Source organism: Cyanistes caeruleus, chromosome 1, assembly GCF_971803275.1.
Source record: "Cyanistes caeruleus chromosome 1, bCyaCae1.hap1.1, whole genome shotgun sequence".
Lineage (NCBI taxonomy): Eukaryota > Metazoa > Chordata > Aves > Passeriformes > Paridae > Cyanistes > Cyanistes caeruleus.
In genome coordinates, this window is record NC_141701.1 from 144,650,271 (window position 1) to 144,671,102 (window position 20,832).

Below are 20,832 nucleotides of genomic sequence, written 5' to 3' on the forward strand. Positions count from 1 at the left end.
AGATTTGTGGTATTTTCTAGAAAGAACAGCAAGCACAGTGCTGAAGTGCTGGAGTGTAGTCAGTAACATTAAACTTGTTTTCCAAGCTTTTTAGGGACACAGAGCTTCTTTCCAAAATAGAAACAGCTACCTTTCCCCCAGCCCCTCCCAGGTCTGTGCCTTCTTTGTGTACTTTTGGGTCTGGCTTGTGTTACTAGGAGCTAGCTCTAAGGCTCATCAGGTTTTGTTGTGTGATTCAAGTGGAGTTTTGCCAAGAAGAAACGTTAATTTTAGTTTCTAGTCATCAATAAGAACAGGTGTGGCAGGACACCTGAGAATCAATTGATCTGAGTTTTTATCCAGTAAGGATGTGCTTTTTAATATGATGTCATACCAAATCCAGACACCCTTTTTTTTTTTTTGTTTTCACAGAAATCCTTCCCAGCTGCCAGCAGACAAAGCCCAATCCCTTTGCACAGCAGAGGTGCTGTGAACTAATATTAGTGTCAAGCCTCATTGTCTACATCCAAGGAGAAAAATGTTAAGTTTTCAAGATCAATGAAGATCATCTACTTTCATGATGCATTGTTCTCACTAACAGTGATGTACGGGAAGCACCTGAGAGTTAATCTAGAAACTTCTTTGGCCAGGACACAACAATATCTCTTGGTTGTTGATGCGTGGTCTGGCAGCTGTTGCTGCTAATCTGGTTATCAGGGCCTGCAGGTGTATCTGTATTTACACAACTGGCTTCTAAGGACCTACATTTATCAAGTAATGATTTATACTCTACAGATTGCTTGGGTTTTTAATTTTTTTAAAAATATTTTTTATTGAACACTGAGGATAAGAAAGAATGAGGGAAGCCTAGTCTATTTTCATGTAGGTTCAAGGTTTATTAAATTCCCCTGCATCAGTTTACATTCCTGGATGTTCCTGTCTGTGCTGGGATGAGTCAGTGGGGAGAGCTGGCAGCAGTGAGGTTTAGGTACCACATGCAGCTGTAGGACCCACCAGAGCTTAGTTCTGCATGGGGCCAGTGCCACATGCTGCTGCTGGGTGCTGACAGAGGATTTGGGTGCTAGAGCCTGTGAATTTGGATCTCCTGCCTTCATGACCTGATATGAAATCTCCTCCTGGCGTTGCCCTGCACTGGGAGCGGGTGCAGGGATGGTGCTGCCAGAATAGACATGCCCACTGCAGTGCCATCAGGGTGCATCCAGAGGGATGAACTTCCTGCCTTTCATTTCATGCTTTTCTCCCCTAGATCATAGGGAAGGTAAGGGTGGGTCTGGCAGACAGTGCCCTGGGCAATGTCTTATTTGAGGAGTCTGCAGGGTATACAAATGAATACTCCTCTTCAGTTATACTGGGATAAGGAATAATAAAGCTTCTGCACGCCCTTTCAAATGCTACTAGTAGCAAAGTGACTCTCAGTACTGTATTTAGGATTTACCAGGCATAATTCTCTATCTGTCAGCCCCATTCATAATGAATTCTTTCCTCTCCTGCCCCTGAAGCATCTTTCTTCAGCCCTAAGGTCAAATGTGAGGTTCTGGTTCTGGCTAAACTTTCACCAATTTCATTGGGTACCTACATGCTCCACAGATCACTTGAGATAATGACTGAAATCGTGTCTCTTGGAATGACAGGCTCATCCTATGATCTAGTTACCTGTGTAATGTGAAATTATTGTCCAAAGACACTGCCTTTTCATTGGTGTTTTTTGTAATATAATTTTTTGGTTTTGATGATAAATTCAATTGCTCTGTCATGTTACCAAACTCTTCTTGGCAGGTGTCTGTCTTTCATGTAAAAGAGACCATATTTTCATTCATCTTATTTTAAGTGACCTGTAGACATTTTCATAACAGAGCAGACTCACAGGCATGGTTTACAGAGGAATAACACTAGAATTTTTCTAATTCTTAATAGTCCTCTGAAGTTTCTTTTTTTACTTTCACTTCTTGAATCTGTCACTGAAGACCCTGACACTTTTGTAATTGAGCAGAACATTAGTGGTGACTCTTCCAAAAATAAATGTTCATAAAAATGAATTAAGAGGAGCCAAGCAACATCAAGCAGAAATATTGCAGTGGGTGCTAGAATCCATGGCAATTCATGACTCTGCTCTTCTGGGTATTCAGCTTAAATCAGAAATTCTGTCAGTGCTTATTCACTTCCACAACATATAAATTTGCATTACTGCATATTTGAGATGTAAAGAGAACTATTGATTATTTCAGTGGTGGAAAAAAACCCTTTTAAGTTATCTTTCTTGTGGTTTCTGGTGAAGTTCCCAGGTCCAGCCTGCTGGAGATCTCAGAACAACCTTGTGACTGTTTAGTGAGGTGGGGAAACATGTCCTTGATCTCAGTCAAAAAGACAGTGCCTGGAGCTTGATGCTTGTGGGACACAGTCCTCTACATCAGGTGTGGCAGCTCTTGTGAAAGGGACTAACTCTGCTACTGCTTAGTCTTATTCTTGAAGATGGCCCTGATTAACCGGTTTTCTGTGGTGTGGAGAGGCAGAGGATTATTTAGGAAAGGCAGAGGATTATTTAGGAAAGGCATTGTTCTCCAAATATCTGCCTCTTGGGGACCACATTGATTTCTGTTCTGTAACTGGTGAAAAGCTGAGGATGTGGGAGCCTTGCTAGGTTTTGTTTTACAGTGCTGGGAGGTACTGGTGGAGCTTGGGGATTACCTGCTTTGAAGGCTTTTGTGGAGTATCACAGTGTAACAGCTCTTCAGCAAGGCACATCTACAGGGGCAATACACTGGGAGGTGTTTCTGGGCTGGAAACAACAATAATTTGATAATGAACTATTTGGGATATGATTTTGCTGAAGACATTAATCCCTGAGCTGTGGCTCCGTTCCAGGATAATGATAACAGGATAATGACTGTCACTTGTCAGAAGCTTACTGTGAGTCAGAGGAGTAAAACCATGCTGGACTGCTGGACAGTGGACAGCTGTAATTCTCCTTGAATCCCTGTGTCTGGGGAACAGCTAGAGCTGGACACCTCTGGAGGTCAATGAAGAGGTGATCTGGAAGTCCTACTGAGAGCTAAAGGAGCTGCAGCCACCGGGAAGCAGTAGGTGCAGTATTTATTAGAACAGGAATCTCCTAACAGGAGCCTAAGCATACATTGAGTTTTACAAACTTCTGATTCCTGTCAGTGTATGCACAACACATTCTCTAAATTGTTGCAAAGCACTTTTTGCACTGACTCATAATCCTCAACGTCAAGACAGATGGATCTTTGGATTCATTTATATATGGGACAAACTGCTATGCCCTAACATCACAGAAATGCCTGTAAAAATTAAAAATCATGTACTGACAAAAGTACACAAAAAATCAAGGTAATATTTTATTGTAGCATTGAACCCCATTTCCGCAGCAGAGTTCCCTCTTTCAGCTGAAATGGGCCATTACTATAGTACACTGCAAACTCTACAAAATTTCATGGGAAAATAAAGGGACATTGTCATCATATTGTCCTTCACTAACAAAAGTTACCTCCGCTGTTTAAATAATATTCTTGGTCTTTGGCTCCAAGCATTATTTAATAATCTTGGAAACTTCTATGACCTTTAAGCAATAGTAAACTGTGATTGCCTGACAAATAGGTCAATGTTTGTATAATAGTTGTGTCTTTGGAGGTACAAAAATATTCATCAGAATGCTTTGACTGACTTCCCCCACCCTTCCTTTCCTTGGCAGTTTTCCCGCAGCATTGCCCTTTGTTAAACATTATTCCACTTCAAGGGTATTTGCAGGACTAGGAAGCAGGCAGAATATTATAGACCTTGAAAACACAGGGTGGGGGAGGCTGTGTGTCTCTGAGACACATTCACACATACACACACATATATGCCATGAGTAGCTGTTAGTGTTGGTAGAAATTATGTGTTCAAAAATTCTGTGAAATGATTGGTATCTTGTGTGCTTGGTGTAGATACATTGGATTTACTCCTGGTTAACATGCACCCTGTTTTAGGGGGATGATAAACTGGTATTTGCTGTTTGAAGGGCATACTTGAAAGCAAGGAACTGAGTTTGAACTTCTGGTTTTTTTGTTAGCAGTGTTGGTTGCAGGGCCAGTTAAGCAAACATGTGGGCTCCTGCATGCTCCTTAGCAATACTTAAAGGGAAAGTTGTATTGACACATTCTCTATTACTTAAGTTTGAATTAGGGTGATCATAAAAGTCAGAAGTGGCCTCAAACAAGAATATTGAAGCATGCAATAACTTTGCTCCATGGAATTTTGCAGGAAAGCGTCTGTTTCACCATTGACTGATGGATATTACATGATTTAGTGATACCTATTTCACACTGGAAACTGTGCCCCAGCATAGCTGCCCAAGAATAATGAAATACCATCTTCACTTAAAAAAAGAAAAAGGCGTTTTTCTACTGCAGTGCAATACACACACATGAATATAAATACAAACACATAAATATTATTCAAATATATAATGCTTTGAGGGATGAAGAACTTGGAAAACAGCTCCAAGTTTGTAAAAACAGCATTGTAAATATTCTGCCTCTTTTAGTCTCTCTTATGGTGCAGAGTTGTGTTTGTCAACATACAGTTTTTGCACTCAGAAATTTTGCCACACCACCTGCTTTTTAGAGAAGGAATCAGACACAGAGCATTTGCTGTTTGTAAATGTCTTTAATTGCAGCTGATATCACACTTCAAATTCTACATGCTTTTTGAGCATCAGACAAGAGGCTAAGAAGATGATTTTGATAAGTTTTCCCGAAAGCAACTAGAATATCTGGATTTTAAATAGGGTTGTGGACTGGTCCATAAGCATTGTGAAGACCATAATTTTGGCTGCATTTGCCCAGCAGCCATCTCTGGGTCAAGAGTTGAAACCCATTTTGTGCCTGGTGTGTGTTATGGTATATCTGAGGTCGAGGTCTGGTTTAGTAATGAGGAAATCTTTCTAGCTTGGGGGAGGTTACATATGCACTTGGCATATTTGAACTAAAGCATCTTTATCTGTTGCCTTTTTTTTCAGAGGAGGAAGCTCTCAGCCCTTTCAACTTGGAGAGGGGTAGAAGGAGCCCTTGGCATTTTTGGTGCCATCTTTGAGCTGGATCTCAAGGATAAATTCCTGCCCTCTGCTTGGCTTGCACAATTATTAATGCTGTAACTGGGACACTCTCTGAAGTAGTTCTGACTCAGTAGTTCTCCATTAATTAATTAGTAATCCTCTCCCTGAGAATACTGCCAGGTTACAACAGATACTGATAACTCCTAAGTATTTATTGCATTCAATAAATAGAGGCTTCAAAGAATGTACGTGGCAGTGAGGTGTGGACTCTTTAATTATTTCCAGTGTTAAAGCTGTGAAAGGAAGCTGTAAGGGTTTTCTTATATTTTTTTTCCTTCCCTTGGAGAATAATCAGTTTTAAAATATTTATCTTGATTTAATTTTTAACTTTTGGAAAAAAAAGTTTTATTGTGTTCTAGGTTTTTACTTTGGCTGGCAGCAAAGCAGAGCCACGTCTTAACTCTCTCAAAATCTGAAATAGTAAAAAAAAAGAAAAAGTAGCTCAGGTAAGTGCTCTATTGGAGATGATGTCGGGGTATATTAGCACAAGGAAATTAAACTATATATTTGTTCATTAGCAGTGACTTCAAGTTGAAAATTATATATATATTTGTAAAATACACTATTGCAAATGTTTATTGAAGAACCAGTCAGTTTGAGAGTAAGGATGTAGATATTTTTGTTTTCCTTTATCTCAAAATTAAGATTAAAGATTAAAGAATAACAAAATTTTCTGGGGAAGATCCCCAAAGAAACAGACAGTCTTAGAAAACACAACCTTTCTAGTAAAAAAAAACCAAAGAGTGTACAAAGTCAGGTTGGGCAGGGAAGAGTTGTTTGCAAACAGTCAGAAATGTTCTCCTGAGTGTCACTTTTTATGATATTCTAAAGTTACTGAGTAGATCTAAACTTACAAGAAAATAAAATACATAATAAAGTAAAAATGAGACTTTTAATAATTGCTCATTAGAACAAAAGTGAAATTTTATAATAGAGCATTTTTCATCCTCCTCCTCTCCACTGATCTGTCCTTAATGGTTTCTGTGGCTGTCTTTCCCCACTTTTCCTACTTTCCTTCCTCCGTAGTTTCTGCCGTCTCTTCTCATTCTTTTCCCCCACTCTTCGTTTGAAACTTCACTCTCCTCACTCATCCATAATGTCTTGGAACTGCTCTTTTCACTCCAGCCAAGAGCTGCCTTTTGCCTGTGGCCAGTTTGTTTAGCTCTGGGGCAATATTTCCAGTGTTAAATGGTGAAGCTGTATGGAATTTGTTCATACACTCTCTTGTCACCTCCTCTATGTCCTGGAGGCCTTTCCAGGACCTCTCTTTCTCAGCACATCCTCTTCTTGTCCCATGTTTCCTGACTATGCATGTCCTGACTGGCCATTTCTTTCTCATATTTTCTCTTATTTTCCTCTTTCCTTCTCCATCCCCTCATCCACAAATGCAAAGTCTTATTTTTATATGAATCAGAAATGTTGCAGTAAATTTTTCCTAAACTTAGCTCTAAACAATGTAACTTCTCTTCTGCATATTTCTACTCCCTGTCTTTTCTGAATAAGATTTCTTTTCTTATAACTTTAATTCTTGGGAGTAAATTTTTATCATCTCTTACAAAAACAATTGATTATTTTTTTTTAGCATCTCTGGAATTAGGATCTCTTTTTTCATGATGCTTGTAAAATGAAAGGACACTGCTGTACAGAGACTTTCTGATTGACATTTCCATTTCCTCTGGGTGCTTTTATCTCCTATGCAAATGATAAATGATGCATAGAGGAAGGTAAAACAATCTTTTAGTTCAGTAGAAACAGCAACTGCTGCAGTGGGATCCTGTTTAATGTAACTTCAACATTGCCTTATCATTATTTTTCTTAGTGAATCGTAACATCATAGAGTGGTTTGGATTGGAAGAGTCTTTAAAGATCATCTTTTTCCAGCTCCCCTGCCACGGTCAGGGATACCTTCCACACTTCCAGGGGCAGGGCATCCACAACTTCCCCAAGTAACCTGTTCCAGTGCCTCACCACCTTCACAGTGAAGAACTTCTTCCTTATGTCTAATCTAAATTTAACTTGACCAAATCATTGACTTCTTCCTTATATCTAATCTAAATTTAACTTGACCAAATCATTGCAAAATGAAGCAAAGTAAAATTTTACCAGTTCACAAAAGTAAAATGACACCTAAAACAACTGTAAAATAAGATTTCCCATCTTGTCAAGCAGAAAAATACCAGCATCTATGGGTACTGTGTCAGCCCCAAACTCCTACAATATTAGCGAAAAAGTGTTTTCATTATAAGAAAAACTTCCAGAAGACTTAGATAAAAGTTTCATCAAATGAACTAACTTTGGAAGAGGATAGCTGGGAGAGTGTTTCAGGAGAGAGAATATGATGTCCTCTTTTCCAAGCTTCAAGTCCCAGCATGTCCTGAAATTCACAAAGCTGTTCTGCTCTGACAACATGCGGTGACCGTGTGGAGAAACAGCAATTTGTCAAAAGGGGCTGTTGATTCATCATGTTTAATACCAGCCTTCAGGATTCCAGGAAAATGGGTGCACGGTGAAATATCAGTTATAGCTTTTATGAGTAACATCTTTAATGTGAAAACCATTGCTTTTTAAATCCACCATGATTCATATGAATAAATTAATATACCTTAAGCCATTAGTATTTAGCATACAGAATGGCACAGAACAGCTCAAAACCTATAGTAACTGAGCTGAAAGAACTAACTGAAAAATCATAACAAAGAAATAAATGTTTACTCTGTGATGGATGTGCATCAAAGCAATGCAACGTTGGAAGGAGAGAATGACATTTTTCTCACATATCTGATATAAGTTGATCACAAGAAACAGTAATGTAAAGAAAATGCATTTTTTCCCTCATATCTGTATTACTGCAAATTGCTCTGCTGTGAAAGAAGATCAATTGTTATTACAGCTATTGAGTGCTTTTTAATAGCATGTGCTTCTATACATGGCTTTTTGGTAAGCGTTACTCTAAACTCAAACATCTTTGTAAATCTCTTATGTGAACTATCTTATAACTTAGATATGATTCAAGTTATGCTTGTAAAATCTCCACTTAAAATGAATCTCCATGTGACAGGTAATTGGCTTCAGGCCTGTTTTTTATTATTGATTTAACTTAATGCCAATGTACACAGGTGTGTTGGCGGGTTGTTCAAGCTTCCAAGGCACCCACATTTGGCAGGACAATAAATTGTTGCATAATAAGATTATTTTCCCCCTTCAGTCTTGAATCTTTTCAAGAGTTTTGTAGGTATGTACGTGGGTGAGAGAAAAATACCCAACCGTGTTACCATGAGGCATGTTTCAATTTATTGTTTGAGGCGCTCAAGGAAGCAGCATCATGTAGATAAGATATCTGCAAATATATATATATATATATATATATATATATATATATATATATATTTATAAATGCCATCTGAAGAGAAAAAAGCCAAACCCATTATATAAATTAGCTTGTTTCGTAATTTGTTTTGTTTTTATGATATAAAAAATTCTACATTGTTGTCAGATGAAATGGGTTATTTTAGAAAGAAACACAGCACTGAAAACATTAGCTGTTCAATATGCTTTAAATGCAGACAGCAGATGTGATTTGCCCTTGCACACAGAAATATCTGAATCACAGACATCCAACTGAGGCCTCATTTGAATACTTTGAGCAAAATTCTGGCTCTGTTGAAGTTGATGGGAATTTTGCCATTAATTTCAGTTGGGCTTCAGCTTCCTTCTCCAGTGATGAAATGTGTGGCAAGGGAGGTATCCTTGAGGAGCACACAGGCTCACATGGAGAAAATGAAGAATGCCACAGCAGGTCACAGGTGATGCAAATTCTCTGGAGAGAAGTGACCTTGGAGGAAAAGAAGGGGAAGCACTGCTGAGAGGGCTTTTTGCAGAAAGGTGGGAGGAGATTTCATGAAAGGAAGTGGAAGAGTGTTGCAAGTGTAGCAGGTAGCATGATTGAACGTGTAAAATCATGAGGAGAGAAAACACTTCTACTTTCACAAGCCTGAATAAAAGAATGAAGAATTAAGTGTTGTTTCCAAACTTTAGAGGAATATGAATTGGGGGAAAAGCTTTGTGATGGCTCTTCTTTCACACAGATGTTTCTCTTGGGCTTAGTTCAAAAGGAAGTATTTGTTTAGCTTTCCAAATTTGTCCACTAATCTCTGTTTCAGAGGAAAGCTATCCAGCCCCTCACAAGGAGAAGGCCACATCTGAGGAAGCCAGCTCAGGACAGGACTGAAGTGCTTTACCTGGATGATTCAGAGCAGCTGCATTGCACTGGAGTAGGCATTCAGTCAATTCCTCTCCTGGGCCAAGAGCTGCTCCTTTTTCATGCTCTTTGAAGAATTATAACACTGTCAGCAAGCTAATACAATATCAAAGTGCCACTGATGGATTTGGAGGTAACGTGGTTCCTTAATAATTTTCCACAGTGATTTCAGGGAGCCATCTTCCACAACCTGGGCTAGTTTAAGAGAAGTATATTGGATACTGCTGGTAAATCTGTAGCAATAGTACATTATTGCAGATTTAGTATATTTTATAATGCTAGAGCCCATCCATTAACTTTTTGGCATAAGCTGCAATTACTCCAAAGGAGCATTTGCAAGTATCATGTCAAGTTGTGCTCTGAGATGCCTTAGGTTAAAAGTCATCAACACCTTGGACAAGACATTGTCTGGGTCTGTAGTGTGAAGTGGATGATACACATCCACTAAAAATCCTTATGAAATATTTATCAAAAGCTCATTGCTCTGGATGCCCACTAGACACTATTTTGAAATTAAATTTTGAAATTAAATAACTAATAATAATAATTTTTTTCCCTCTTCTTTAAGTACCTGAATATTTTATTTCAAAGTATATGGTGAGGAATTAAAACTTACTAAATCAAACCTTGTCAATATAGACACTGATTGTTTTAATTTAAAGGAGAACACAAACTGCTCAGAAATACCCTCCCTTTTTCTTTGCAAATGTTTCCATCTGAAAATTACCAGTCTGGAAACAAAATGCTGTAGATGTTTAAATGTGAAAGATGAGGATGATGGAGGTTTGTACCTCTCAAGGAGATGCAGAACAAAATCAGAGCCAGGTCACTGTTTTCAAATGGTTTATTAGCCTTGATAAACAGGGCTGGGAGAAGCAGCATCACAGATGGAAAATGGTTCCAGGTGCTGTGGTCTCAGCACAGAGGCAGGTACTGCCATGTGTTCTCTTGCAGACAGTGGGAAGCCCCCTCCTCTCCCCTCTGATTTTAAACAAAACAAAATAAACCAAACCAAACAAATTTTCTTCAGTGCACACAAGAGAATGCTTGGCATCTGCTATCGAGCAGCATTCTTGCTGTGTTTCACTATCTATCAAATAGCACACTCGTCCTCTGCCAAGGAAAATACTTGTTCCCAATACTAATCATGCTCTCTGACTACCCTCTAGTGTATATTCTTCCAGGACTGCTATCCATCCATGCAGCCATTTGAAAGATATTAAAATTGTTATGAGGAAATCTCTCACCTATTGTGCTGGCAAGAGCTGGGATATGCTCCAGAGGCAATGCCTGCCATCCCCAGAGAGAGGGCCTTATGCTCTCTAATTAGAGCTTAGGCTCTAGTTTAGGGGGAAGATTGTCAGGGTACAAACTTTTGGAGAAATTAAAAATAAGTTCATGAAAATAGGAGTCACTAAATAGATCCCAGAGCCTTTTGTGACTGTAGGCTTAAAAGGAAAAAGGAAAATGTCATTGCAAAAGACCTAAAGATGCTTGAAAGGCAATAGCTGGGAACTCAATGAGAAGGTTTCTCTCTGCTGCTTATTTGGTAAGACTGAGCCACTGTATCCCCACAGGCCCCATCTCCTCAACTACAACTACAGGATGCATCCCAGGTCAGATCCTTCAGGTGGTTTCTTAGAATAAGATTGAGACTGTTCTCATCAGCCTCTGGAGCTCCTGAAGGTATCAGTAGTTTGTTCCTCCACTTGAGAAATTTCCCTGGATTTCCCAGGAAGAGAAGTGCTTGTTTTCTGATCTCTGCCTGGAAATGAAATGTCCTAACTTGGTCCTGCATAGTTCCAAGAATGAAATCCCTTCCATGAATCTCTAAAGATTTGAGATTTGTGCCCCTTCCTACCAGAAGGCTTTTTGTGACTGCAGCAGCAGGTGCCCTGAGCCACCTCTGCAAACTGCTGCTGCTGCTGAGCAGCAACCAGAGAGCAGCCAGGAGCATCCTCACACCCTGCAGTCGTGTGCTTTGCAGGCCACAGCTAAACCACCGTCATTACGGAAAATTCTTCAGATGTTTGTACAGCAGAGGGTGGGATTTGTGTCATTTATCTTTCAACATCTACAAAGTAGATGTCTACCGCTGTGCTAATCACTCCAGGTTCCCTTTATAGTCAAGGAAGAGCAATAAGTGCTTTTAAGGTGCAATTTGCCTGGCTCGTTATAGACATTTACTTTGGGATGACATGGATCACACCCAAGGTTCCTACATGTGCAGCCTGTGAGGTTCTCACTGACTATACCCTCAGCCTGGGGTGACTTAAATGCACATTATATTTACAATATCTGTAATATACACGTTTGTGTCCCTCTGTTTAATTACGGGAGAAACTCCCAGTGCCCATTACAGACCCAGCTTTGAACACAGGTGATGTAGGCACTCTCTGCAGAAGTAGAGTCTACTGGAACAAGCAGTGGATCATCCTTGTTCCATGAGGTAGAAGAAACATCTTTGTTCACAGAAGGATCATTTTTCACAAAATGTACAAGGATCAGTTACAACAGCCATATCTTCCTGTTCCCCATCTCTCTCCTCCATGGAGGAGGAGAAGAAGGGGCCATGAGCATGAAAGTTTGGATAACCCTCTTTTTAGAGGAACTTTATGGGTAAACAAATATATCCAAATGAACAACAAAGCATAGAAATTTCCCCAGGAGCCCAAAATGTTGCCTAGAAAAAGTTTGCAATGAATTATTACTATTATTTTTAATTTAAACTGTGCCATGCAGGTTCATAATTTTTAATATAGTGGTGTTAATGAAGTCATGAAAGTTTAAATATATGAGTAGGGCAAGATATATATAGGAGGAAGAAACAGATTTTACTGTCCTGATTGATGTATTGGGAAAGCAGACAAGCTGTAGGCATGAGGTCTTTAGGTAAACAGTAACAGGGAGACTCTGACCTCAAAAGTAAGTTAATGGATAGCATAAACTCCACAGGGATTGGAGACAGTACACATTTCTAGGAGGTATTTGAATGGATGTTTGTCATAGGAAGTTTTTAACAGAGACAACAAATTGGTGTTGGCTCACTTTTTGGCTTTTAAAGCTGTAAGGTGAATGAATTTTCCTGTATCTGGAAAATATTTTGTATTTTGAAAATGTTCCTGTCTGAACTGCAGTAAAACTAGAAACTGCAGTAAGCTGATGAGCCAACAATGAATAAGTGCAATATTTTATTTGAAGTCTACAGCATATTTCAGTGCTCTTTTTATTACCGATATTTTCCTGTGCATATACCTATGTTTAAAAATCAAGCCATTTTGAAGGCAAATAAAAAAATTATGTTAATGAATCATTAAAGCAAAAAAACCCCCCAAAAACCAATCAGATTTCTCTTGAAATAAATTCAGTTTGAAGAATATATTTTTTCAATAAATGAAATAAATCAACACATTTTCAGCTCTTATACCCACCTGTAGACCCAGCACACACACATGACACTCATTGTCTTTTTCTGCTACTCTGGCCCTTGTTTATAATCAGCTCCAGGTTTTTAACTATGGGACAGTCTCCCTCTCAGGGCTGCAACAAATCCCTCATCCTCTCCTGACTGTGTTGCCTTGCAGTGCTTTCTGCTGTGCTACTGCAGACTTTGGTTTCACCAGCTTTTTTATACTGCATGAGCTTCTCCAAAGAGCTGGGAAACCTGAACCCTTCCCCCTCTATTTTTATGGATATCTGTTTTTCTAAACCCTAGACATTTCCTGCACAAATGTAGCTCACTGGGAATCAGTGGCTGTAATTATTAGACTTTAGATATGCCAAAAGAATAACTAGCATTTTGTGTTAAGGTTGATAATAAAGATGCCTCCATTTGCACATACTGCTCATTACAACTGGTGATAAAGAAAGGAAGCAGCTGATCTTGACACCCCTTGAATCCTGCTGCCCTATCACAAGAAGACCCTGAAGCATTGTACATACATAAAAAGAAAATTAATTGCTAAGAGATTTTTTACAGTAAGTGTGGGCTTGATCCTGAATTACGAGTTCATCACACCTTCCAAAACAGTTTTCCAAAGATTTTAAAGAATTTCTGCAAGGTGCATGATGTGCCTGACCTTTTCCCAGCCCCTTTTTTCGCTCACACAAATATTTTTTCTATGAGATTTTACATCTGCCAGAAGCAGCCACTGCTCAAACAGGAATATTCCTTGAGAGAGGAGATGCAAGGACCTTGCAGCCTCTCCTCACACTCCATCTCACAGGCACTGGCCATCAAGTCTGGCCTGAGCAGATGTGGTAGAAGCTGCCCAGTGCCTTTGCTGGGAGAGGAGTCCAACCAACACCAGGACTTTTGGGGTCTTCCATCAGTAAGAGAACTTAGGAAGGAAAAAATAAAATACTGAAAGCCTCTTTCAGAGAGGTTTAAAATTTCAGCTCTGCTCTCTGGTCTAGTTGTAGTAATTTTACTAAGACAAGAGCAGGTAGAGTTGAAAAAAATTATGGTAACGATCACAATAGTTATTTTCAGAATAATCTAAGAATTTCTGAAATACATAACATTTATACATTCAACATCCACAACAAAGAACAGTATTCAAACCATTCATAATCAAATACTGTCCCTGTCACACTCTCCTAGACCCTCTCTCCAGTTGGATATATATTTTCATGTGGATCTGAGAAAAATATGTTTTGAAGGGTCTGATGAAAGGGAGACTGTTGCACAACTTTGGCTGTTGATATAGTCATAAAATATATATTTATACACAGTTTTATATATACAAAGTGAACCTCACAGCCTACAATATCTTTCTGGAGTTCAGATGTAGTGCATGACACATTATATTTGTGGAAATAGGATCTATAACCTAATGTATTCTTGCATCAAAGAATAATGTCTCATAAATAAATCATTACAGCCTGTCACATCTATGGTTTCACACCATAGTGTATAAAATTATGTATTTTGAGATATGGAAGAATGTTTCAACCAAAAAAGAATTATCCTGTGCTAATGCATGTGCTGTCTTGGAGGTATTATTGCCTTACTACTGTTCATTGTAGACTAATCCATAATATCAGATGAAAGACAGCATTTCTGTTTTCAAAAACTGGTGCAATTCGTGTGCAGCTTTTCTCTTTCAGTAATTAAGAAATCAAATAAGCCTGAGTGAAACTATTTAAGAGGTTCTAGATATAATTAGAACACCTCATTCTCTCATAACTAATTCCTAATTAAAGTAATTTGTCTTTTTGCCCTTCTTTTCAAGGATGAAGAGCAAGTGGTGATGAATGCTCAAAATCAGGAAAAGTGAAAATTGCAGTGTGTTGATTTGCAGTGATTGAGAATGTTCCAGTTTTTAACAGCCACCTTTGACTGAAATGGTAAATGATCCTCCAGCCACTGTTTATGTTGCATGTGTGCTGTCTGGTGCCCAACTAACGGTAGAGTTTGTCATATAAAATAGCCACCACCATCCAGAAAGTCTGAATATATAAAGGCTGCCTTTTTTTTTTTTTTAAGAGTAGCACATTTCAAAGAGGGAGGGGAAGAAGAGACAGAGGGTGCTCAGGAGGGTTAAAAAGTCTGAAATTTGTTCCATAAGGTAAAAATTGTCCTTTTAACATTTTACTTGCAGCTGTGCCCAGATGATGATGGATTTATCGTATGAACCAGGGATTAGTAAACAATGTGTACCCTATAAAGAGCAAAACAAGTCCTTGCTCATCACTGCACTTAATTGCAGTGGTTATATCAAAGCCATATAAAATTTAATCATCAACCACAAGTAAGAATTTGCTTTACATGTGTGCTTGCTTCCCTGTTTTTCCACCTGTTTAAATGAAAGATTCTTGGAATATCACAATATGTAAATATTGTTTATGATGCAAAAATATGCTCTTTCATCTCCTTGCTCCTTTGATGTCGTGATATATAAAGCTTTTAGTGCCACCACCTACCTGACACACAAAGGTCTTATCTGTTTCATAAACATGTGTGCCCAGTGCAAACAGGCTGTATCCAATAGAGGATTTTTCCTTTCCTTGTAATGTTTTTTTAAGAGGCAGAAAGAGAAAGAAATTGTAAATGACAGAATCACTCAGGTGAAAAGAATATTTTAAGCATCAGGTAAAGATAAGCCTATTATGATAGAATAAAAAGATGTAGGTCAAGACTGATCCTGAGAGGTTAGTTATATATATAGGTATCTTGTAAAATGTGTTTTAAAAGCTTAAACTTTTTTTATAAGAGTTTTGATCCAAGTGGGAAATAAGTAGCAAGATCAGATGACCTCCTAAGAAATACAAATATCTCTAATTAGCAAGAAAAAAAGAGAGAGAAATGCGGTAAGTAAGGTCAAAGCTGGAAACAGGACAGATAAAGCTAGGAAGGACATAAGGTGTAGGCAATATTTAAAATCTGTAGTACATTGCTAGCAATATTAAAGGAAAAGGTGCTTCTTATTATCTAGTATACCACTCAATATAGGGTTTGTCCTGTTAAGAGCTTTTGTACCAATTAATAGTTTTTGTACCAATCTGCCTCTAATAACAGACTGTCTTGGAGTCTCAGTCTGTCAGAGCCTGAGTTCCATGGGGGTGCTGTCTCCAGATGAAAATGCAACAGGCACTTTGGGAGAGGGGTGTCTGCTGGCCAGCAAAGGTTCTCAGGGCTCTTTAGGACCACTCTCCAGGGAGCCAGGGATCCTGAAGGACATCCTTGCCTTGCCTGTGGAACAATCAGGATTCATGGCTCTGTACAGCTCCAGCTGTCTGCACTCTCTGAGAGCAGAATTTGGCCTTTTAATGTCAAATGAACTGCCACCGCTGCAAGAACTTCAAGGTTTAATGTTACTTTTTTTTTTTTCTTACTTTTTTTTTCTCCACGTTTCCAAGAGCACCCTGGGAAATCCTTTCGTGCTCTTTATTTCCATCTAAGCCCTGGGTTGCTTTGAACAGCAGAGGTAATTGTACGGGTGAACTTCAGAGATTTGAAGGGATCAAACTTGAAAGCCTTTGACTGCAAGTGCAAGCTCCAACTGGAATCCTGTCAGGTGCTGCCAGACGGGACGTGGCAGGATGCTGCTGCACCAGGAATCCCTGCAGCAGGGACAACTCCATGTGCCTCTCCCCAGCACAGCCTCAGAGGGCAGCAAGAGCACAGCAGCCTCACAGTAGCACTATAAACCCATAAATTGACGTGTATGATTATGTGGCTTGACTGAGGACACCTCTGTGAGCCTGCATCAAAGTATGAGGAGACCATCCCTAAGTTTCTTTTTCAGTACATTCTGAAATGCTTTGGGATCAGAGCAGAGCAGCCAGGGGGATTATGAGCTGCAGGTCCATATCTTTTTTTGAGGAGTGTATGTTCCTTTGACTAGAAAATCCTGGAGGATTCAATAAAAAAAGGTATCAAGAAGAATATTTAATAGAAGTCTATAGACAACTTCAGAAAATAATAGAATTTCAGAAAGTTGGTTGTTAACGCACACAAGTTTTGCAAAAGGGTTATGCATTCTTCAAATTTTGCATGGCAGCCAAAACACTCCAGATGTGTTAACTTCCTGTGCCAGGTTTCCTAGATCTTTCCTTTGAGCACAGGTGAAGCTCCTTGTGTTCGAAGGCAGGGCTGGGTATGATCTGTTTCCATTTTCCACACCCTTCTCATGCCGTATCTGACTGTCATCACTGCTGCAATCCAGGAATCCAGGAAACACGAGGGAACGCTGGCGTTGCTTGGATTTTTCAGATTTTGAATGCCTTTTTTCTGCTTTGGAAAAGAAGCAGGCAATAACAGTAATGAGATAATTATTTTTCCCCAGTGGATTTTAAACAACTGCAGCTCAAAAAGACATGAAAATTGCATTTATTTTCTCTTCAATTAAAATATTTGTCTTGGCCAAGAAAACCTGTCTCTGTAATTGCATACTGTGTCAACACCATCTGTCTTGTGACAATAGGTATCACAGTGGATAGTCAAAGTTTATTTGAGATAGTAAAAAGCCTGGTAGAAGTCTCTTTTAGTGTATTTTATTGATTTACTCTACCACAAGGCTACTTGTTTAAAGAATTATGTTTTAATTCCGTATTACTGTTTAATGTTCCCTCTTTTCATGCTGGAAACTGTTTTATCTTCTGAATTATGGTCCACTGATACCTGGTAACTTCTCTGCAGGGAACACAAACCCAGAGAGATGCTAATGATCTCTCTTGGTCAGCATTTTTTCTCTACTTGACTGGTGGGTAAAAATCTCTTCCCTGCTCAATTTGCTGAACCTCTCTGTGGCTCTTGATGCTCCTGGTCCTCCAGTTTATCCCTAAGAGGCAGAGGTGTAATTCAAACACCCTTAATTCAGATCAAATCCACGTGAATTCAGCCCTTGTGTGGTGTGGGCTATGGATCATTCCTACCTGAGCATCTCCTGTGCCAGAAAAGGAAAGCTCTGTAGTCTCAGAAATTCTTTTCTAGCCAGGACAAAATGACACCTATTCAGACTACTCACTTTTCCCTATATAATTACCATATAATTATGGAATTAAGTCTCTTTGCAAAGAACATATTATTATTAGCGATAATTTGTACTACAGCAGTGCCTAGAGGAAGGGATGCCTTGCATGAGGTACATGAAAAAACCATATATCTCTGAGGCTCACTTTCACATTCAGTTACAATTTGTCTCAGCCAGATATGCAAAGACTAGGAGAGAGGAGCAGAAAGCACTAGTAAAAGTGTGAAGCCAGGCTTTGAAAACAAAAAGGAATTGCACAGGATCACAGAAGTTGATCTACAGAAGAACAAGAAATGTGCATGAACCTCCTGAGCCTGTGATGAACCATGCACAGTATTCCCTGTCCTCCCCTGCTGGCATTTGCTGTGTAAAATAATGCTCCATTGCTGCCCAAACACACAGCACACTGACCTGGCACGCTGTGGGGAAACACTGCCACACAGAAATGCTCAGACATCTCAAGAACAGCAAAACCAAAGTCTTCATTCCCTTTTCTCCTGCCAGAGTTAAAACAGTTCTTTTCTGCACTTTTGCAATTCTAGAGACCTCAGCTAGTGTCAGTGCTAATGTCAATGTGCCAGGATGCCTCTGTGCCCACTGTACACAGGACTGGCACTGCAAGGGAGTGAATGTTCCCCAGTCTCAAAGGGATCAGTGCTGCCAGACACTTGTGAAGGACTGGCAATAATTTGTACTTTGCATTTGAGCCTTTCCTTGGCTTGCAAAAGGTTGCCTAACTGGAATGAGATGCACACCATGAGCTCAACACTTCTTTCAAATTCCAAACATACTTCACTAACTCCACTTATTATGAAAAATCATGATTTTTATCACTCAAGAGCATTACCAAATCAACACAAAAGAATGTAAGAAACTTCTGCTGCTGAGATCTTGGCCTTGTTGTTCATAGGAAATTAAAATGAAACTATTCTAAGCAGAGAAGAGATGCTTAGCAGTCCTTGTGTGCTTATAAAGAAAATGTATTTTATTTGTCATTTAGATCAAAAAAGCAATTCTGATTGCTTTCTGAGACAATCTCCACCTTTGCACCTCCTTGTTGTGACCATTGGGTGCTGGAAAATGGCAGGAATTTTGCACTATTAAGCCTATATCTTGACTGTCTCTAGTATTTCCAGCTATAATAAGTCACACTGCTCTGCAGCTGATGACTAAATTATGGATGCACAAACAGCAGGGGGAAGAGAAATTGTAGCCTTGTCCACAAGGTGTGAATAAAAGGACACCTGACTGGAGAACACAGTGCTGAAATGGTCAGTTCATGGTCTTCATTAAATTGCTTATCTTGGTGGCTGAGAGTGGCTCTATGCTTAACACCAAACCAAACCTCAAGTGAAAAATGTACAGTTCAGATCAGCTGCTCTCCATGGCTGTGGACCCATTTCCTTGTGAGTCAATGGAAAAAAGCTTTTTCACTGAGTGTGCACAGACAATAGTGTGACTATAGCTCTTGCATCTTTGCTGATTTGCAGATGATTGGGTCACCAAAAAAAACTTTATTTTTGTGTCAGATTAATGATTTAAGGTTGTCCTGCCCCTGGACAATTTGAGGACTCCTACAGACATGAGCCAAGTCTTTTGAAAATGTCAGTATTGCTTTTACTGCTCACCTTAGTGGGATAGCAGTGTTTTCAGAAGTCATGTGTACACTTCCTTTCTGCTCTCATTTTTCAACACTGCAGGTAAGTTTATGATAACTGTGAGCATCACTAGGGGAAGATCCTTGGTTGTTGCCCTGAGCACAAGTGACTGCTCAGTCCTGGTTGATGCCAAAGCAGAGGAGAGTCTATTTTTGCACATATAGAATGCATCATTTTCAAGAGGGTCATTTAATATGGCCTATAAAGAGGAAATAACTTATAACTGTCTTTGCTGACTTTCTCTGCCCTAGAATGTCAGAGGAAAAATGAGTGTTATTTTCACTGCTTGGGCAGTGTTGGCTCTTTGGAAAGTTTTGGTCTGTGAGATTACTTTGGCTCCCTTTAATGCTTCTTGTTTTGTATTAGGTATTTAGAAAGCCTTGGCAGGTAGGCTATATATAAATAAAACATGGTATTTTATAACTATTTGGAGTAGGAGCAATTAGGAGAATACTGAGTATTCTTGGGGAATGAATTTATCTCTTTGAAACTCTTCATTTATGTGTTACTGCATTTCACCTGCAGTTCTCTGCCAGCTTTATGGCACCACAGGAACTGCCCAGGGTTTATCATGATGGTGATGGGGTCATGCTGGATAATGCCTCAGGTGCACTTGCAGCCACTCTCCTGGAGCTGCAGAAACATGGCTTTTACTGAGATCAATACATCATGTCAGCCTCCTAAATGCAGTTTTCGAGAGGGTGAAATCACAGTTTGTGTTCTGGATGCTTAGCTAGCTCTTTCTGATACTTTCCCAAAGCCATTCCTTGAAGGGGAGTAGAAGATGGCAAAAGATTTTTTGCCATAATTAGAACTAATTGACTGCTGAAGGGGTTTTGGACTTGTGTCGGGTCTGGTCCTGCACTGCTCAGAATTAGTGAGCCTGAGCCTGACCTCAGTGACATGAATATAAATTAGAGAAGGTGTGTGGAGCACACACACGACCTGTGCCATGGGTGTGCCGCAGACTGAAGGAGTTAAACCCAACTCGTAAGGACTGCAGCAGAGTGTGAGCTCTCAGCACCTTGGAGCTGCCAGGACCTGTGGCAGGGTTGTGGTTTTCTGTCCTGAGCCCTGGGTTAGACAAGCAAAACCAAGTGACAGAGACAGGAAGAGGATGCTGACAGCCAGGCTGTTGGCCCCTGTGTACAGACAAATGCCCTGGAGGGGACAAGGGCTCCTGAGCCCACTCCTAGAGCTGATGGTACCCAACGCATCTTGACCAGCAGGATGTGCCTCTTGGAGCCCCTCTGCCACTGAACAGCAGATGTGAGCTCTGAATGCTCCCTCTGTGCTCTGCAGAGTGGCAGTGTGGCCTCTGCTGTC